Genomic DNA, 18,737 nt, shown 5'->3' with positions numbered 1-18,737 from the left:
AATTGTTACCAAAGGGAATATTCTCAGTGCAAATCTGATGTCATGTTCTCCTTTAACACACTTTATGGCTCCATATTGCCTGCATCAGTAGTTCTCAAACTCTTTCACCCACACACCTGAAAGACCAGGCATGCTCCCTTTAGTGTTAACTTCCCAGGAAATGGAATGGGGTAAAAAGTGTAGTTTATAAAATGTCATTTCTAGGTGATTCTACGTCTTCTTCCACAGGGGCTTTGGCTGCCCACTTCTACTGACAATTCCTGCCTGATATAAATGGTTTTTCATTGGCAGATTTCTTTTTTCTCTCCTACTTCCTCTCACGTCTGAAGCTCCAACTATAACAATAGCTTATAAATACCCAAACATGGTTAACTGTTCAGACATTTCATGCTGTTGTTTGTTGGCCTAGAATGCTTTTGTAGTCCCGAGATTTGTCCAGTGATCCCTACGTGTCCCTCTAAAATGGTCTCAGATATCACTTCCCCTAGGATTTCTTCTTTGATTTTCCAAGAGAATTAATCACACCCATTCCTATGTTGTTTCTATATCTTGTATACGGTCTACTGCTGAACATATCATACTCAATTTTATTTTGTTTGCACACTGGACTGTGAACTTAAGAATACTTTGTTCATTTTTGGGGCACCTGGGTGGCTCAGTCAGTTGAGCATCCAACTTTGGCTCAGGTCATGATATCATGGTTCATGAGTTTGAGCCCCATATTGGCCTCTCTGCTGTCAGCCTGTCAGTGCAGAGCCTGCTTTGGATCCTCTGCCCCCCTCCGTCTGCCCCTCCCCACCTTGTACTCTCCCAAAAATAAATAAATCTTAAAAAAAAAAAAAGGAATACTCTGTTCATTTTTGTGTTTAGTATAGAGTGAGCAATTGATATAATTTTGCTCATTTCTTCATTCACTCATTAATTCAAATATTTCCAAGGCAAATACTCATGGAGATTTCAAAGTCCAAATGATTAGAGTGCAAGAAGAAATGAGCACTAAAAAACATAAATAATCCATCCTACAAAGTGAATTCGGCCCCATTCACAATACAGGCACGCTTTATTTTCTCAGTTTTTCTCATCGCATTTATTTTAAGGATGTAAGTAGGAAAAAAAAAATCAAGGCTATTTTCCCTTTGGGCTATAAAAAAGCTTTGTTAAAATAGTCAGTGGTTACTAACCAAGACAAATGAAATAGAAAAAGAAATAAGATATAAACATTGGAAAGCAACACTAAAGTTATCTTTTATAGATAATAAGATTGTATACTGGTCAACCAAGAGAATCAACTGAAAAACTGTTGCAGTTTATGAGAATTCAGTAAAGTAGCTGAATACAAAAATCAATAGCCTTGTTATAGAAAAGCAAAAACCAGTCAGAAACTTTTGTGGAATAAAATACTGTAACAGGAAAAATATTCTTAAAACACTAGGAATAATTTTAAAAAGAAATGTAGAAGACCTATTTAAGTAAAACTTGTTAGTTTTATTTGTAAAACTCTGTAAAATTTATGCATGCAAAAATAAACTCATAAGCAAAGTTAAAAATCATATAAAACTTTGCTTAATATACAGAACTTTGACAAATTGACAAGGAAAAGACCAGTCATTGAATATACAAATGACCAAGAGACATGGACAGTTCACAGAAAATGAGATGCAAATGGCTCTTAAATGTTTAAAGAGATATCTAGGATCACCCATAAATAAAAAAATATAATAAAACTTCAACAAGATACAATTTTTTTCTCAAGTTGGCAAAGGTCAAAAGTTTGATAATACACAATGTTGGCAATCATGTGAGGAAACAAACAGACATTCCCTTGTGTGTTCTTGGGGATGAAAACTATTATAAATACCATTAGTAACAATTTAGCAATAATCTACACAGTTTCATAGAAACTTCAGTTTTAAGAAGTTATCTAGCAAATATGCTCATATATATGTTAAATGATGTATAAACAATCTTTTGCAATAGCAAATGGTTGGCAACAACCTATATTTTCAGGTGCAAGTATTTCTAAGTAATTAAATGAAATACAGCAAGCTGAAGAACAGTGTTATAAGAATGCCACAACCTGTACAGTTACAAAAATAAGTATCAAATCAGCTCTGGGAGAATTTACAACAAACTTGTAATAATATTTTGTGTCTGGGAAACAGAACAGATAGTCTAGAGAATAGCACTGGGAAGGAAACTGCTTTTTATTACTATTTTTGTAACTTTTAGGCAGGTATAGTAATTAGTAAATAGAACTTAAATTAAAAAGTCATAATTCCTACTGGGCAAAGAAAACAACAGAGCAAAATGATATCTTTATTTCTGTTAGACCAACTTCCTACTAAATGTTGAGATGGGCTAGATGTGCATAGCTAGTAGTTACATATGCTATTAAGCCCTTGAAATATGGTGAGTAAAAATTAAGATGTGCCATAAGTGTAACTAACACTGGACAAAAAAAAAAGAATGTAACTCTTTTAAAAATATTTATTACACATTGAAATAATAAGATTATAGATATTTTAAATAAAATATATCATTAAAGCAATTTCACTTGTTACAAAATTTTTTACTTTTAAAAAAATTTTTTTAAAGTTTATTCATTTTTGAGAGACAGAGCATGAGTAGGGGAGGGGCCAAGAGAGAGGAAGACACAGAATCCAAAGCAGGCTTCAGGCTTTGAGCTGTCAGCACAGAGCCCAATGTGGGGCTCAAACTCATGGACCATGAGATCATGACTTGAGCTGAAGTCTGACACTTACCCAACTGAGCTACCCAGGTGCCCCTATTTGTTTTAATGTGAGTACTAGAAAATTTTAAACTTCACATATGGCTTATGTTGTACTTCTATTGGACAGCTCTGAGCTAGACTAATACTTTTTTTTCTTTTTAGACTAATACTCTTAATCATCAATAATTCTTAATAATTAAAAAAAAAACTTTAGTTCTAGAATCATGAAAATTGCTTTGCTCTGTTTGATATAAGGAGTTTCTGCAAAATCAGGGCCACTACCACTTTTCAGAAATTAAGGAAAAAAGAAATAAGCCTAGATAAGTCGTTTAGAGACTAGGTCAACTAGCTTTCCAAATACTTTAACAATAATGCTTTCTTTTGGCAACTGTGAAATCAATTTACACTCATACCAATCAAAATGTATTATATACACACACATACATTTGTGTTATGTATTATATAAAACATGCAGACTCCATATATAATATATATTGTTCTTCTTAATTTTCTAGATATAAAGTACTATAAGCATTTAACACATTATTCTTTATTATGATCTATTGCACATAATTTGGATATTCTTTGCAGTGTCAAAGGCAGAATTACAACAGATGGAGTTTGCAAATCTTTTATGAGCATAAGAGTTCCTAAGAAGAAATGAAGGTGACTTAAAATGAAATTTATTTCAATATGGAGCTTTAAACACAATACCTGTCTTTAAATACTAAACTATTAGCAGAACTATTCTGTCTGTGACAGCAATTTCTTTACTGAGTACAACCACTGTATGTGAAAAGTTAAATGGTTAACTTATAAGGAGAGTAGGAAAATTATATGGTATTTTTTCATTTTAGTAGGAGGATAATTTTTTGAGGATTATTTGCAATTGGTTTATGAATCTAATTTTGAACATATTTAAATTTATTGATTTAACAATAAAGTGTCATTGTAAAAGAAGAAAAAAAATTTTGTTCCAATTCGATGTGTCCCAAATCACATTGTGTGTGTATATATCCTATAATATCACATGATGCAGTAATCCCGTTGCACAGCACACTTTTAATTTTATGCTGGCACTGGTGATTTTATACTAACACTGGTGAGCTAGCTAGCTTTCTTTCTTTCTTTCTTTCTTTCTTTCTTTCTTTCTTTCTTTCTTTCAGCATTATTTAATTAAAAAAAAGAAGAAATGAGACCTGTTAATTTTGCTCGTTGTAGAAATATTTAAAAGGTGTTGATGCTATCTTTACAGTGTCACTTACATAAAGTTTTCCCAAGCTTACTAAAGTCAATAATTTATATATAAAAGAAAAAAATCTTCTAAGATGGTTTTTTTTTATAGATATCTACATGGTAATCATTGAAAACTGAGTTAATAGGTTGTGTTTACAAGTTTAAGGGAAAAAAGAAAAATTTTTCTGAAGTTAAACTTTTTGAATGAATGTAAATTTTCGCCATAGAGATTTTTGTGTGACATTCCTTTTGTTTCTCAGAGCCTAGAAATACAAATAGCTTTTATTCATTCATATCTGGTCTTATAGGTGATATTAGAAATATTTTAAATTCTCATAGCTGAGTTTTTTGGGATTGAGATAAAATATCTTTTATTTTGTCTTATACTACAGAACATTTAATTACTGTAATATACAGGATAATATTCCCTTGTGCAAATAAATATTCAAATGGTTTTTAAAGTAATGCTATCTCTCGGAGGTTTGGTGTATGGTAACTTATGCCAAATAATATTATATCTATAAAAATCAGGAAAGAGAATTTTTATTTTAGGAGTCTCAATTTTACAATAAGGACAGTGACTCACCTAAGAGGACACTGTCCAATCAACATTAAGGCATTTTTTTTTATGTAAAATTGTTAAGAAGTTTATATGCAAGAGTATTGTCAGAAGAGCTTCTGGTAAATCTGGTATGGATGACTAGTTAAGCTTACCTGAGGATGTTTTTCATGGTGTCGATATTTCATGTTATAGTAATTAGTTACAATTTTAAAATGAATTCTTTACGGTATACTCTTATGGGTCATGGCTGATTTCAAGCTGTCAAACTTCAGCTCACAAAATTCTTGAAAATTTTACAATCTGCTCTCACAAACTGTTATGAGCTGGTTCTAACACACTGCTGTTAGAGCTACCAAAATATTAACCAATGTTATTACTGTCTTTTTTTTTGAAATGGAATAAAAAGTTCCCCGAGATCAAATACATGACATATTATTTTGATAGTCTTATATCCAGGATAGTACTGGACAACAGAAACTCTTGCTCTGTTTCAGAATTACTGAATTGCATTTTAAACTTTTGGAAAGCTAAGAAATTTTATAATGACATATCCAAAATGAGTAATAATATGTGATGATGATGGTTCTAACAACGTATAAAACATTCCAGAGTATAAGAAAGGATCTGGTTCCATTTTCTCATTTTACAGATGTAAAAACTGAATGATTGTTCAAGGTTAGGCATCAAAATAATCCCTCCCACAGGGGCTAGACTGGTAGCTCCATAATATCAAGAAAAATATATAGTTCAGGGAGAAGGTTTTAATTTGTTAATAAATTCATTTCACCAACATTTGAGTCCTTTTAGGATTAGGATGAAAAAATAAAGGATTCTGTTTACATGTCTGTAGGCCGTAATTATTGGCACAATTAAGGTTATTCTGCATGTATTTCAAAGTATCACTTCATTTAATTGGGAAAGGATAAAAAAGAAAATGTAAACATTTAGCACATGGAATTTGAAACTGCTACAGTTATTCTGATCCCTTCTTTGCCACCTTTCTGGATTCCTTCTGCAATCAATGCTGGGTTGCTGATCATTTTTTCCTTAAAATATTTGAGGACAATTTATAACTCTCCCTGGTAATGTCACTGAGAGAATTATAGCTCGATACTCATTAATTCATTTGTACATACAGTCAAGCATTAGTTGAATCCCCACTCAGTGCAAGTGCTATGGAGTAGAGCTAACACAAAGATGTACAGGTCCTGTATTAACCGTGGACTGTGGTTATGGTAAGGTAGTATGACTGTTCAAGAGCCACAGGCTATAGGAGAAGGAAAATGCACTAGCTGTCAGGGCCTGCATACCATCAACCCAAAACTGTCTCATGAAATTTAACTTCATTCTCTCTTGCCTTAGTAAGAAAGAAATACACATCCCACTAAGTCAAAATCAGTTTTAAAAGGATAACAATGAACGCTCATCAGCATGTCTATCAACATCACTGAGGCAGAAGAACTAGTGTCTTAAGTAGAATATATCAGTAGTCATCAAGTACAGAGGAGACTATGTAAAAAAACTTGGTAGAATACATTGTTCTAAAAATCGAGTAATATTCAACAAATGACTTATGGAAACTGTTCTGACTACTGAACCCTTAACCTAGGAAAAGACATGGCATATGCTTAGCTGCTTTAACAGTTATCTTCACTAATCAAAATGCAATAAATAGCTCATTATTTATTTTTAAAAAAAAAATTTTTTTTTCAACGTTTATTTATTTTTGGGACAGAGAGACAGAGCATGAACGGGGGAGGGGCAGAGAGAGAGGGAGACACAGAATCGGAAACAGGCTCCAGGCTCTGAGCCATCAGCCCAGAGCCTGACGCAGGGCTCGAACTCACAGACCGTGAGATCGTGACCTGGCTGAAGTCGGACGCTTAACCGACTGCGCCACCCAGGCGCCCCACACCCTTCAACTTCTATGTCAGAGGTACAAACTTCTATGAAAATACTGGTCTTTTGACTAGCAGCTAACATTTTGGTTTCCTAAGACCAAAACAGGCTTAGCTATAGCAGTTTTCCTTTGGTATTTGATTTCATTCCTTCTCCCGCCTCTCTGACAATAATTTATTATGAATTCAAGTCACATAGGCAGCATCTGTGAAACAATTACTGCATCTAGGACTGACTCTGCAGTCTAATCCATCATAATTATGACAGGCCTCTTTGAAGATGCTATGATGCATGACTTAAAAATAGCACATTAGTGTGCAAATGGATCAGCATCTCATTTCACCAATATGCATTTAGGGTTGTAATTTAGCTCAACACCATTTGACTCTTTTTGAATCATTCAAGAATGGTAGCTGTATCTCTCACCACATAAAGCTGTAGATGATGCTCAAAATTTGTGAAGAGGGCTTTCTGTTTTTGCTTTTATTTTTTGGTTTATTGATTTTGTTGGTAGTGTGTCTTTTACTGTTCTAAGAGAAAAAATACACGTCATTTAAATCTCATGTCAGCTTTTTTCAAGGAGACAAAAGAATCAATTTATAGATTTGCATAGTTGCCATACTATAAAGCAGTGAAGTTTTTTTTCTATAAAAAACTTTAAATTTATATACTAATATTAAAAATATATAAAATATTCTGCCATCATCAGATGAGTCCTGTGTATTAACAGAAGCAAATTATTGGAGAAAAATTCTTAAGAGCAGTTACTTGTAGGGACTGTATCTACTAAAGTCCATGTGATTCAGCATCAACCTTAGGAGACGACTGTGTATGTTTCTAAAATGTCCACTGACAGGCTTTTCCTTATAGGTAATTTGGGCATTAAGAAATTAATTAATTATTGACACAGAAAACGCTAAATAATGATGATATATTTGACTCTATTTGCATAGATGGTACTAATCTCCAGATCTATTTTAGAGTCTTCCTACCCAAATGGGACATAATTTGTGTCAATTATACATTTATTTCAAGATATGAGCAGGACAATGGGCCTCAGTATTATCTATTAAAACATCTCTAGGGATAGGGCTCTAAAATCCTCATCAAAATGTTGGTTTCAATCCCTATCTCCTGCATTTATCAAATTCCATGTAGTTTGATTTTCTTTCTTCATTAATAAATAATATTAGTATAGTTGTTAAGTGTCACTCTGGTAGTAAGCAGAGTTTTTTTTTATAGGGCATTACTCATGAAATGAAAAACTATTCTTTATTAGCTTCATGCTAATATTAAAACAAAAAAATTAAAGGTAAAGAGTCAATCAGTCCAAAATATATATTTTCAACAGCAAAATTAATGTATCTAAGCTATATGTTAAGCCTGGAATATAATGCTTTATATATGCACTAAGTATGTAAACTATGAGGTGAATCAGTATTTTCATGGCAAAACTGACTTTTATTTCTCATAAGAATTTTCAACCTTAATATTAAGGAATCTGTGAACACTTCACCTCTCTTGAAAAAGGATCAGTGAACACACAAGCATATCAAAATCTAAGAGAAAGTTCTTGCATTTCCGGAAGTACATTAACAAGTAGCTGCATACCCATGACAAGCATGAGCATTGCTCCTGTGGTATGTTGCATGCTCACAGGAGAGATCTTGTCAAGTTTTTCATAATCCTCAATAGTGACTATTTAATTCCAGTGTTTGAAGTTCTAAAATTTGTTCCTTATCCTAAAATAACAGTATAGACAAAATTTAATAACATACAGATTATTTGAGGGAGGAGACTCAGAAGGAATGTTACTGAAGATTGGAGAAGAGGCTTAAGACAGAAGTCTGCATTTAAGATGTGGAGACAACTGACAGTTTAGAAATATATGTTTAAAAGGATCATGCTCATTTTACTCATTGGTAAAATTTGTCAGTTCTCAATTATCCACATATCTGTGAATTCTGGGGTTGTTGCTGAAATTTGGGAATATTCCTCCTGGTCTCTAACTCTCACCAAATTAATATGTGCTGAGGGAAAAGACAATCAAACATAATTTGAAATGTCCTTTGTCACAAGCATTATTTGTTTCTCATAAATTATATAAAGTTGATCCAATTTTTTCAGTTTCATTCCACGCCTATCATTGGAATTGCTAATTGTGAGCTGCTTGTTCTTACTAGGATACCCTCTAGGGTACACTTATTAGGCTACACACAATCTAATGCTTGACATTTTTAATTAAAGATATATATACTACAGAAACAGTAGTTGTTTGGGCTTGATCTTGCTGATAGTCTATGTAGAATCTGGCCAGTTGGGGCAAGCAGACCCAGCAGAAAGACATTGTAGAGTAGATTCTATAGACAAGGCAGCAATAGGCAAGGTGACAGAAAAGATGAAAAGGAGGGAGCTGTGCAGTTAGGACCCCTGCAGGCCCCTCTGAAGAGCCCATGCATGTCAAGAGAGAAGCAGTATGTGAATGCCTGCTGCACAGAGGGCTTCCAATGTCCAGTCAACATCAGCTACCAAAAGAGCAACATCCAAAGTCTTGTAGCCTCATTCAGGTGAATAAGGAGACCTTAAGCCCTAAGCTTTGTTTTCCATCCTTCCCAGCACTGCTCAACCTTCTAGTAGCTGGTACTTAAAATGGGTGGCAGGTGGAGATATTCTTGAGTTAGACTCTTCCACTTTTAACTGCAAGTGTTGGAGCCAGAGGTCAAACATGTGCTGGGGAAGAAGACAACTGAATTAGGCTGGACTTGGGAGTTTTACAATGAATAGGACTCAATTTCAATGACTGGAATAAAATGCTATAAAAATCAAAAGATGCTATGAAAATCACAGAATCTAGTTAAGAAGATAACATAGGGAGAGTAGGGTGGGGGAAGACTATCATAGTATATTTGCTGGGCAATTATAGGGAAAATGCTTTCATTTTTGTATCTTTGAGGTATGGTTTTTCCAATAAAATGGTTACATAAATCCAACAAAATGGTTTCTAGTAGCATGGAAGAACTTTGTGTAAATTCTGACAGGTTCATAATCACTCAATGTCTTTACATAATGACAGTGGTAGAGTCATAAAAATAGCCTGTCAATGTATTCATTCTTTTAATCAACCAATACTTGTTGAACACATCCTACGTGCTAAGGCACTATTTATTGTAGCCAATAACAGTATGCCACTGAACAAAAGAGACAAACATCCTTGCTTTATTAGAGCTGATATTCTAATGGGGAGAGAAATAATAAACATAATAAGGAATAAATTATATGGTATAATACGATATTGAGTACTAAGGGGAAAAATGAATAAATAATAGGGCGGGGAATGAGGGATCAAGGGCACCAGGGAGGGGTTTGTAGGTTGCAGTATCGAATGTCATAGTCAGAGTAAGTCTCATTGACATAGATCTGAACAAAGTCTTGGAGCCAAATTATATAATAGACATTCAACTCGCTGACATGATCTTAATTAATGTGTTAATTCTAAATTATTGGATAAACTATGTCTTAAGCCCTAAAATCAAGAATGGAAAAAAGCAAAACCATCAAGATGTAAAAGATAACTATATTAGAACCAATGAGACCGTGATATCGCCAGGGGCTCTAAAAATGTCAACATGAAAATAACATACCTAACATTTCATTAAAAAACTCTACACTAGGGATCCCTGCACACAGGCATTTTGGCAATTATGCACTGAATTGTATTCATGAAATCTACTCCTTCTTAAAAGTGTTTAATTCCCTATCATTGCTTCAAAGGACATGTCATCTGTGTTTCTAAGAAGTTTTGTACAACCTTGAACTACTCCAACTTTAAACCAGTCTTGTCCTAATCTGATACAGTTACCATGAAAAGCTAGTTATTTTTCTTCTTCCTATTTTGGAACAATTAGTGATTATTGTGTTTCAGTTAACTTGTAGGGTGTTACAAAGTTATACTTAAGGGCAAAATGAATATTCCACTTAAATATTAATAATGGAGATGTTAATAAGCCCCTTACCCACCAACAGCTATCAATCTAAGATCTTCAGTTATGTGCCCGTCCCCCCCAAAAAAACTGCCAACATTCATTTATAATATAAATAATTTTGGTCTACTCAAAAGAAAAAAAAGTAAATTTTTAGTGGGTAAAGCATTACGAAAATGAGAAACATCAACTACATAGCTGTTTTAAAAGAATAGCATATAACCACATATTCATCAGAAAAAATGTCCTCATATTGTTACTCTCATCTTTTTTGATCATCTGTTCTATTAAAAGATCTGATGAATACTTCAGATCATCCAAAATTAGAGTGCACATTTTAAATCGTATCAAAATAAAAACAGAAAGACTATTAAAAAATTTTTTTTCCTCAAAAAAGTTTCTTAGTTTCTTACTTCTGAAAACACAATCTATGGGAACCAAAAGTAGTATCAAATATGGTCTCTATCTTTAAGGATTTTAAATTATTTAACTGGCAAGACAAGACATAAACATATGAGAATAGCTATTCAGAATAAGAAAGTGGGTTTCTAGTTCTGGATATGGATTTCTGAGCAAGTCACAAACTCTACACATCACAATTTAAAAAATCTATAATGTAATATGAAGGAAATGAACAAGATTACATCGAAGGTCTTTTTGAGTTCTAAAATGCTACAATCCAGTAAAATTGGCAATGACAAATATCCACTGGGGTCTTATTGAAATAAGTCATCACAAAGACTACTTTTGGTCTGGAAGGTATTATCTTCACCTCATTTTACATATAAGTAAACAGAAGCTAAAAAAAAAAAAGTAAAGTAGATTGGCATAGGTGATATGAGGCAGGGGTATGTAAGGAATCGAGACCTGTCCCAACTTCCAAGACACTGTGAAAGATGGGGTGGGGTGGGTGGTCAGCTCAGGGAAGAGAAGTAGATTTGGCACTCTTTATCAATACCGTCCTAGAAAGGAAAACTCTGGATTGGCTGATATGAGTACAGTCACTAGGCAAGCAAATTCTTCTATGGGACAGGGATGACTTCACTGAGATCTGGATAATAAAATATTCCTTAAGACTCCCTACCTCCAAGAAACACTGGGTACCCTTGATGCAAGTACTTTGGATAGTGGATATAAATCATACTTTGATCATTGCACATATGAGTTCCTGCTTATGAACTGACAGATATATAAATCTGTTTAAATACCAATCTCAGGTGAGTCTGATTAAAACATGTCTCTTTCTTTAAATCCAATCAACTCTGAAGAGAAGATTAAATTGGGTTAGTGGATCTTCAAATTAAAGCACAGATCTTGGGCAATGGTGTCCACCCAGAAGTGAGATCTTCCTGACATCTCTATCAAGTCTCTTTATAAGGGTACAGTGAATTAATTACAGATAAGTCTGTATGTGTAGGTTTGTGAACACAAATACATACCCATACTATTGGAACAGAGTCACATCACATGGATTTAATACATATTAATGAAAAGGAAGGACCAGGCTGAGAGAGAATAAGCAGGGAAAAGGGAATTAAAAATAAATTTAAAATTTTATTTAATGAAAGCCCTCCAAACCTATAATATGATGATGGGATCTCTAAAAAGGCACTGTGATACGTGCCATTATTGAGTATATTGAATATCCCATGGAATCGCACATCCTGGAAAACCCTAATTCACATGTATATGATAATTTTGTGTAGTTTTAATATGTACACAAATCTGGAGGTACTGATGAGAACCTATGGCCTAGGAGAATATAAATTTGTGTCACCACTCATAAGAGCTATACAAGAGCTCCAAGTCCATCTTCAAGAGCCAAGGACATACGCAATGTACATATGCAAGTCTTGCTTTAACTTCAAATTAAACATATAAAAGCTGAACTATTTTCCTCATCTTATTTCTTCCAATTATATTGCCATTCTAATTATTCAAACTCTTCTTTAGAAATGGTTTCTGTTTTTAGCTCAAAATCTCTTCTGTCCTGGTAAAAAATATTCAAAAGTGGATATAAAATCTCAAACTGAAATAATTTTGAAATGGTAAGTCATAATTCTGTAATTAATAGTAAATTTTTCTTGATAATTCTAAGAGTAGAAGCCATTTAATTAATGCCAAAAGTGATGTTTATTATATATACATATTTTAAGAGAAAAATGAGTACTTAGTTTTAAATTTTATAAACATAGCCTTTGTGATCTCTACGTTCCCATGTGCCACATCAAGAAAGCTATTTCTAATTGTCCAATACGAGATCACAATAAAATGTAATGGAAGCATTAGGATTGAAATAAGGTACATTTTTATGTATTAAGTATAAATAATAAAAATGAAATCAGATTAGAGTTGAGGAAATACAGTGATATAAAGGATATTATTGAATACAATAGGAATAGAAAACTTAGCTTTTTAATTTTTTTTTTTTAAATATCAGAAATGGTACTATGCTCATATATAAAGGAGAAAGAATTTTGTATCAAAGATTTCTCCAGCCTTGAAGTAAACACATTTTCCTTCTCAATCTTTCCAAATACACCATGTATTAGATAAAATGGTCTTTAGAACTAGTGTTGAATGCAATATAAAATAACCCTCAAGTGTTATTTTAAAAATGAAATTAAGAGAAACAGGAAAATTCAGATTCCCAGCAGAAATTTTATTTACATAAAACCATCCCATCTAAGTCTTTACTTTGCCCAAATACACAGAAAATTGTTAATTTTTTTTTCGTATGAGCTAAATAGACCATTTAAGTTATGTCTTCAAAGTTAAGAGAAAGGTCTGTTCTCAGGGTGTAATCTAAGTGGCTGTTCCTTTAATATAGCATGGCTATATTCATAAACTGATGTGTATCTTTATAGAGCATGCCAGGAAGGATGAAAAAAAAAAAGAATATTAAAAAAAAAAAAGAAGGATTGTAAACTCACTAAATCTAAGCATTGAGAAAAACTAAATATATACTTCCACATATGTCTGTATTAAAAATACCACTTGAATTCAAAATAAGACTTAATTACCTACAAAATAATTTCCATATAATCATAGCATTATTTAGGGGCTAACACAGATTCAAATTCATATGTCACACTGAATGATGCATTTAAGACTGATTTGGCCACTGGCTTGCCCAATACACATAGCCATGCATCACTTATTTATGACTATAACTAAATCTTCTAAAAGATGAATTAGTTTTTTGTTTGAAAAAGCTTTAATAGATCAGTAAATAATTTCAGATTTATGGCATTTTCCACAGAACAAAAATAGAATTTCCTAGACAAAAAAATCTAATAAAAATATCCCAATGTTCTGCCTTAACTTGTGTCAAATCAGTACTTTTACATTCCAATTATAGTTAAATATGGCAGATACAATATAAATCTGAAGCAATGTCCACTTAAAATGTCACCGACCCCTGTAAGTTGCTTTCCCTGTTCCTTTTCTCTCTGTTTTCATCTTTCAGTGGGTATAAGAACTCTGGTTTTAATCACCATCTTATAAATATGATATATCCACCAGTTATAATAAGCACTAAATTAGGATAAAGAGAAAGAAATTCTCAGATTAACTTATATGTTACAGAACTGTAGTAACCAGAAACGCCAACATTCCCATGAAAAGACTGTTAAAATTCAAAATAATATTTCCTTTGAATTTTCCCCTTAATCTACTGCAAAAAATTACACAGAAATAAATATATTTGAAACATTCATTTGTTTTAGTCTTTGGCTTTAAAAATACTCTACTTGTCCTCTTCCATCAGCTCCAGAAATGCTAGTCAAACTCCAGGTCCACTAACTCCAACATTCACAGTGCAGAAGTGTTTTACACTGTCTTCTAAACCCACAGTTAGCAATAAAGATCATAAAACACTCTGAAGCTAAAATAATTTTATTTAAGGGGGAAAAAAGGCTAGAAGGAAATGGTAGGTAGTTTCCTAATAGGAAAAGTACTTTATTCACATATGGAGAAAGCAGAACTCTGAATCGTCATACTTTCAATTCAAAGGTATTGACTTAACGGTTAAAACATTACTCGTTTATAGTATTGCCTAAAAATTCAACACTGCTTTCCTAAAAGAGATTATGGGTTAGAATCCAACAACTGAGTTGGCATTCCAGTCCCCTTTCAGTTTCCTACAATTCAAGGCAAACTCTTTCCCATGCTTAAATGTTCTCTTTGTGGCAAAATACAGAGTGAGGAAATGGTGAAAATTCTGCAGCCAAGAGAACAAAACACCTGCCTGATCTCATAACTTCAGTTACTGCTTTGAGATGATGCTTAAAATGGCATTATGGAAGCAATGCTGGGAACTGTTGTATTCCTTTCTGTTTCTCTATTCAAAATACTTTTAAAACACTAAATCTTTCCTCAGAAACCACTTTGGCATTTCCAGCTTTGGAAGATTGCCACAGAGCTACCAATCTTGTAAGGAGTTAAAGTACCTCTTAGCTAATTTAAGTTTTAAATAATTGAAATTATAATGTGCTGTGTAAGAATTCAGACATTTTGGTAATAAATAAAAGTCAAATGTCATCAAGTTTAAAAAGCTCTTTCATTAATTTTCTTGAATATATATTTCATGATCTTGCAAATGATTGTAAGATGTTATTATAAAGAGACACTGAAAAAATCCATTCTCTTCAGTTTAAAAGCTATTTAAAGAAAATTAGATTTTATAAAAGTTTTCACATGGCATTTTCTGTCAAAGTAAGTATTACACCTTTATGACTATCCATGGCGAATGTTTAATGGTAGCTTTTGACACATATTTTCAAAACTGTAGTTCAGCTCATTGTTTCTTGAGCCCGTCAACTGAGTACTGTGCTATGTGCCATGAAAAACACAAGGGTGACTGGCCACAGTGCTCTCTGGGAGCTTACAATGAATATCGAGGTAGATCATGAAGTTAGAAGTTAAGTACCATTAGGCTCATATGAACATAGAACTACAGTAACATCAAAATGAAGATGATTGGTAGAGGACCCTAAGAATTTTATGGATCTCTTCAGTTGCAGTGACAGAAGACCATCTTAGGTAAAGGGAAACACGGGAGAAAACTTATGGAAGACTTAAAGCACAGAGATCTTAAAATAACAAGAAATCCATTTGGTTAAGCATAGGTATATATAAAACCTTAGAGAGAGAAAGGTACAGATGTGATCATAATTAGGATGTCACTTTTAGAGAGGCTATTTTTGATTGTTACTACATGCTTTGGTGCATAATTACTCAACTTGATTAAAATTGCTTTAAAGTTTAGTATGTCTCTTCTAGATTTTACTTCTGAATATATTTTCAAAGCTGAGAATCTTCCTAAATTCTACTTCCATGACCTTATGATAACCAAGTATACTGCCAAACTTAAGCAGGTTATGTCACAGTGAGCTTACAGATATTGAAGTCTAGTCCCCAAAAATAGTCACTTAGGCTATTTCATACTGTGGCTACACATTTCCACGTCAGAAGAAGGGTTGAGGAGTTTAGTCAAGATTTAAATTCAGACTTGCAAAACTGGTCTACAGAGATAAAAAGAAATTAGATAGGCAGATGAATTTGTAAACTAAAACTTCCACGATGTCTTATGTAAGTGGGGAAAGTGGGATGCAGAACAAATGCTTTTTTTTAATAACAGAAAATTAGCAAATCAAGACTAATAACATTAATTCAATTTTTAATGTATTTAAGCTGGAAAAAAATAGCACTAGAAAACATAGACAGCCGTAACGATTTTAGTTTCTAGAATTTTGGTAATCCTAAACTTTGATTTAGTATGTTCAAAGGAACAATTTTATTCTACTTTAAAACACTGTGTGTAAAAAGACCTGTAAGTTAGCAGAAGGAATGAAATAATAAAGATTAGAACAGAAATAAATAAAATAGAGAACCAAAAAATAATTGAAAAGATTAACAAAACTAAGGGTTGGCTCTTTGAGAAGATAAAATTGACCAACTTTTAGCTGGATTGACCATGAGAAAAGAGAGAATACTCTAAAAAAAATATAAATGATATAGGAGACATTACAACTGATACCACAGAAATACACCAAAAAACTGGAATATCCTGGAAGAAATGGATAAATTCCTAGAAACACACAAACTACCAAGTCTGAATGATGAAGAAATAGAAAATCTGTGCAGACCAGTAATGGGTAAGGAGACTGAATCACTAATAAAATATCTCTCAACAAAGAAAGGCCCAGGACCAAATGGTTTCACTGGTGATTATTACTAAATGTTGAAATAAAAATTGACATTTGAAGCCAATACTTCTCAAACTCTTCCAAAAAACTGAAGAGGGAATACTCCCAGACTCATTTTATGAGGCCAGCATTACCCTAATATCAAAGTCAGACAAGAATAAAAACTACAAGAAAAGAAAACTACAGGCCAATATCCCTGATGAATATAGATGCAAAAACTCTCAAGAGAATACTAGCAAACCAAATTTAGCAGCACATTAAAAGGATCATACACCAGGGTGCCTGGGCAGCTCAGTTGGTTGGGCGTCCAACTTTGGCTCAGGTCATGATCTTGTGGTTTGTGGGTTTGAGACCCCACGTCAGGCTCTGTGCTGACAGCTCAGAGCCTGAAGCCTGCTTTGGATTCTGTGTCTCCCTCTCTCTCTCTGACCCACTCCTGTTCATGCCCTGTCTCTCTCTCAAAATTAAATAAACTTAAAAAAAAATCATACACCATGATTAAGTGCAATTAATCCCTGAGATACACGGATGGCTCATCATACCCAAATCAATAAATGTGACATGTCATGTTAATAGAATGAAAGAGAAAAATCACATGATCATTTCAATAGACTTAGAGAAAGCATTTGATAAAACTCAGCATCTGTTCATGTTAAAAGTGTTCAACAAACTGAGTATAGAGGGAACATACCTTAACATAATAAAGGCCACATAAAATAAGCCCACAGATAACATCATACTCAACGGTGAAAGGCTGAAAGCTTTTCCTCTAATACCAGAAACAAGACAAGGGTGCCCACTGTCACCAATCTTATTCAACATAGTGCTGGAAGTTCTAACCAGAACAATCAGGCAACAAACAAACAAAGAGAAATAAAAAGCATCAGAATTGGAAAGGAAGAAGTAAAATTGTCTCTATTTGCTGATGACATGATTTTATATACAGAAAATCCTAAAGACACCACCAAATAACTGTTAGGTATAATCAATGAATTCAATAAAGTTGCTGGATACAAAATTAGCATGCAAAAATCAATAACATTTCTCTACACTAGTAATGAATTTGATGAAAAATAAAGAAAATGATTCCATTTATAATAGCATCAAAAACAAAATTCATAGGAATACATTTAACTAAGGAGATGAAAGATTTGTATGTTGGAAACTATAAAACATTGATGAAAGAATTAGAAGATGCAAATAAATGGAAATTATCCTGTATTCATGAATTGGAAGATATGATCCTCTTAAAATGCCAATACTACCCAAAGACATGTATAGATTCAATGCAATCCCTATCAAGATTTCCATAGGATTTTTTACAGAAGACAAAACAATCCTAACATTTGTATGAAACCATAGAAGACCTCAAATAGCCAAAGCAATTTGAGAAAGAACAAAGTGGGAGTCATTACACTTCTAATTTTAAGCAATATTATAAAGCCATAGTAATCAAAATGGTATCACAGACACAAACACCAGTGGAACAGAACCAAGAGCCCAGAAATAAACCAATGCATACATAATCAATATATGACAAGGGAGCCAAGAATTCTCAATGGAGAAAAGACAGTCTCTTCCATAAGTGGTGCTGGAAACACTGGATATCCACATGTAAAAGAATGGAAATAGACCTCTTTCCTATACCACTCAAAATGAATGAAAGACTTGAACATAAGACCTAAAACCATAAAACTCCTAGAAGAAAACATAGGGAAAAAGCTTCTTGACAGGGGTCTGAGTAACATTTTTTTTTTTTTTTTGAGAGACAGAGAGAGAAAGCAAGCACACAAGAGTGGAGGAAGGGCAGAGAGAGAGAGAGAGAGAGAGAGAGAGGATCTTAAGCAGGCACCATGCCCAGCGGGCTAGATCTCAGTGAGATCTGTGAGATCTCAGTGAGACCTGTGCTGAAATCAAGAGTTGGCTGCAAAAATGACTGAGCCACCCAAGTGCCTCACCATTTTCTTTTATATAACCTAAAGCACAAACAACAAAATAAAAAATGAATAAGTGACTACATCAAACGAAAAAGCTTCTGCGTAGCCAAAGAAATAATCAACAAAATTTGAAAACAACCTACAGAATGGGAAAAAAAATCTGCAGATCATTTATCTGATAGA

The 18,737-nt window shown here is 33.3% G+C and overlaps 1 protein-coding gene across 5 annotated transcripts in view; it reads right to left on the bottom strand.

Annotated features, from left to right (window-relative positions):
• Positions 1–18,737, bottom strand: part of TET2 (tet methylcytosine dioxygenase 2) — a 136,031-nt gene that overhangs the window by 50,301 nt on the left and 66,993 nt on the right. The gene's annotated exons all lie outside the window — the stretch shown is intronic.

Source organism: Lynx rufus, unplaced genomic scaffold (genome assembly GCF_022079265.1).
Source record: "Lynx rufus isolate CCGP_SWC_20201006 ecotype Redwood Valley unplaced genomic scaffold, mLynRuf1.p SCAF_3, whole genome shotgun sequence".
NCBI lineage: Eukaryota > Metazoa > Chordata > Mammalia > Carnivora > Felidae > Lynx > Lynx rufus.
The sequence above is the reverse complement of the archived record's forward strand: the minus strand, read 5'-3'. Positions and strand labels throughout refer to the sequence as shown.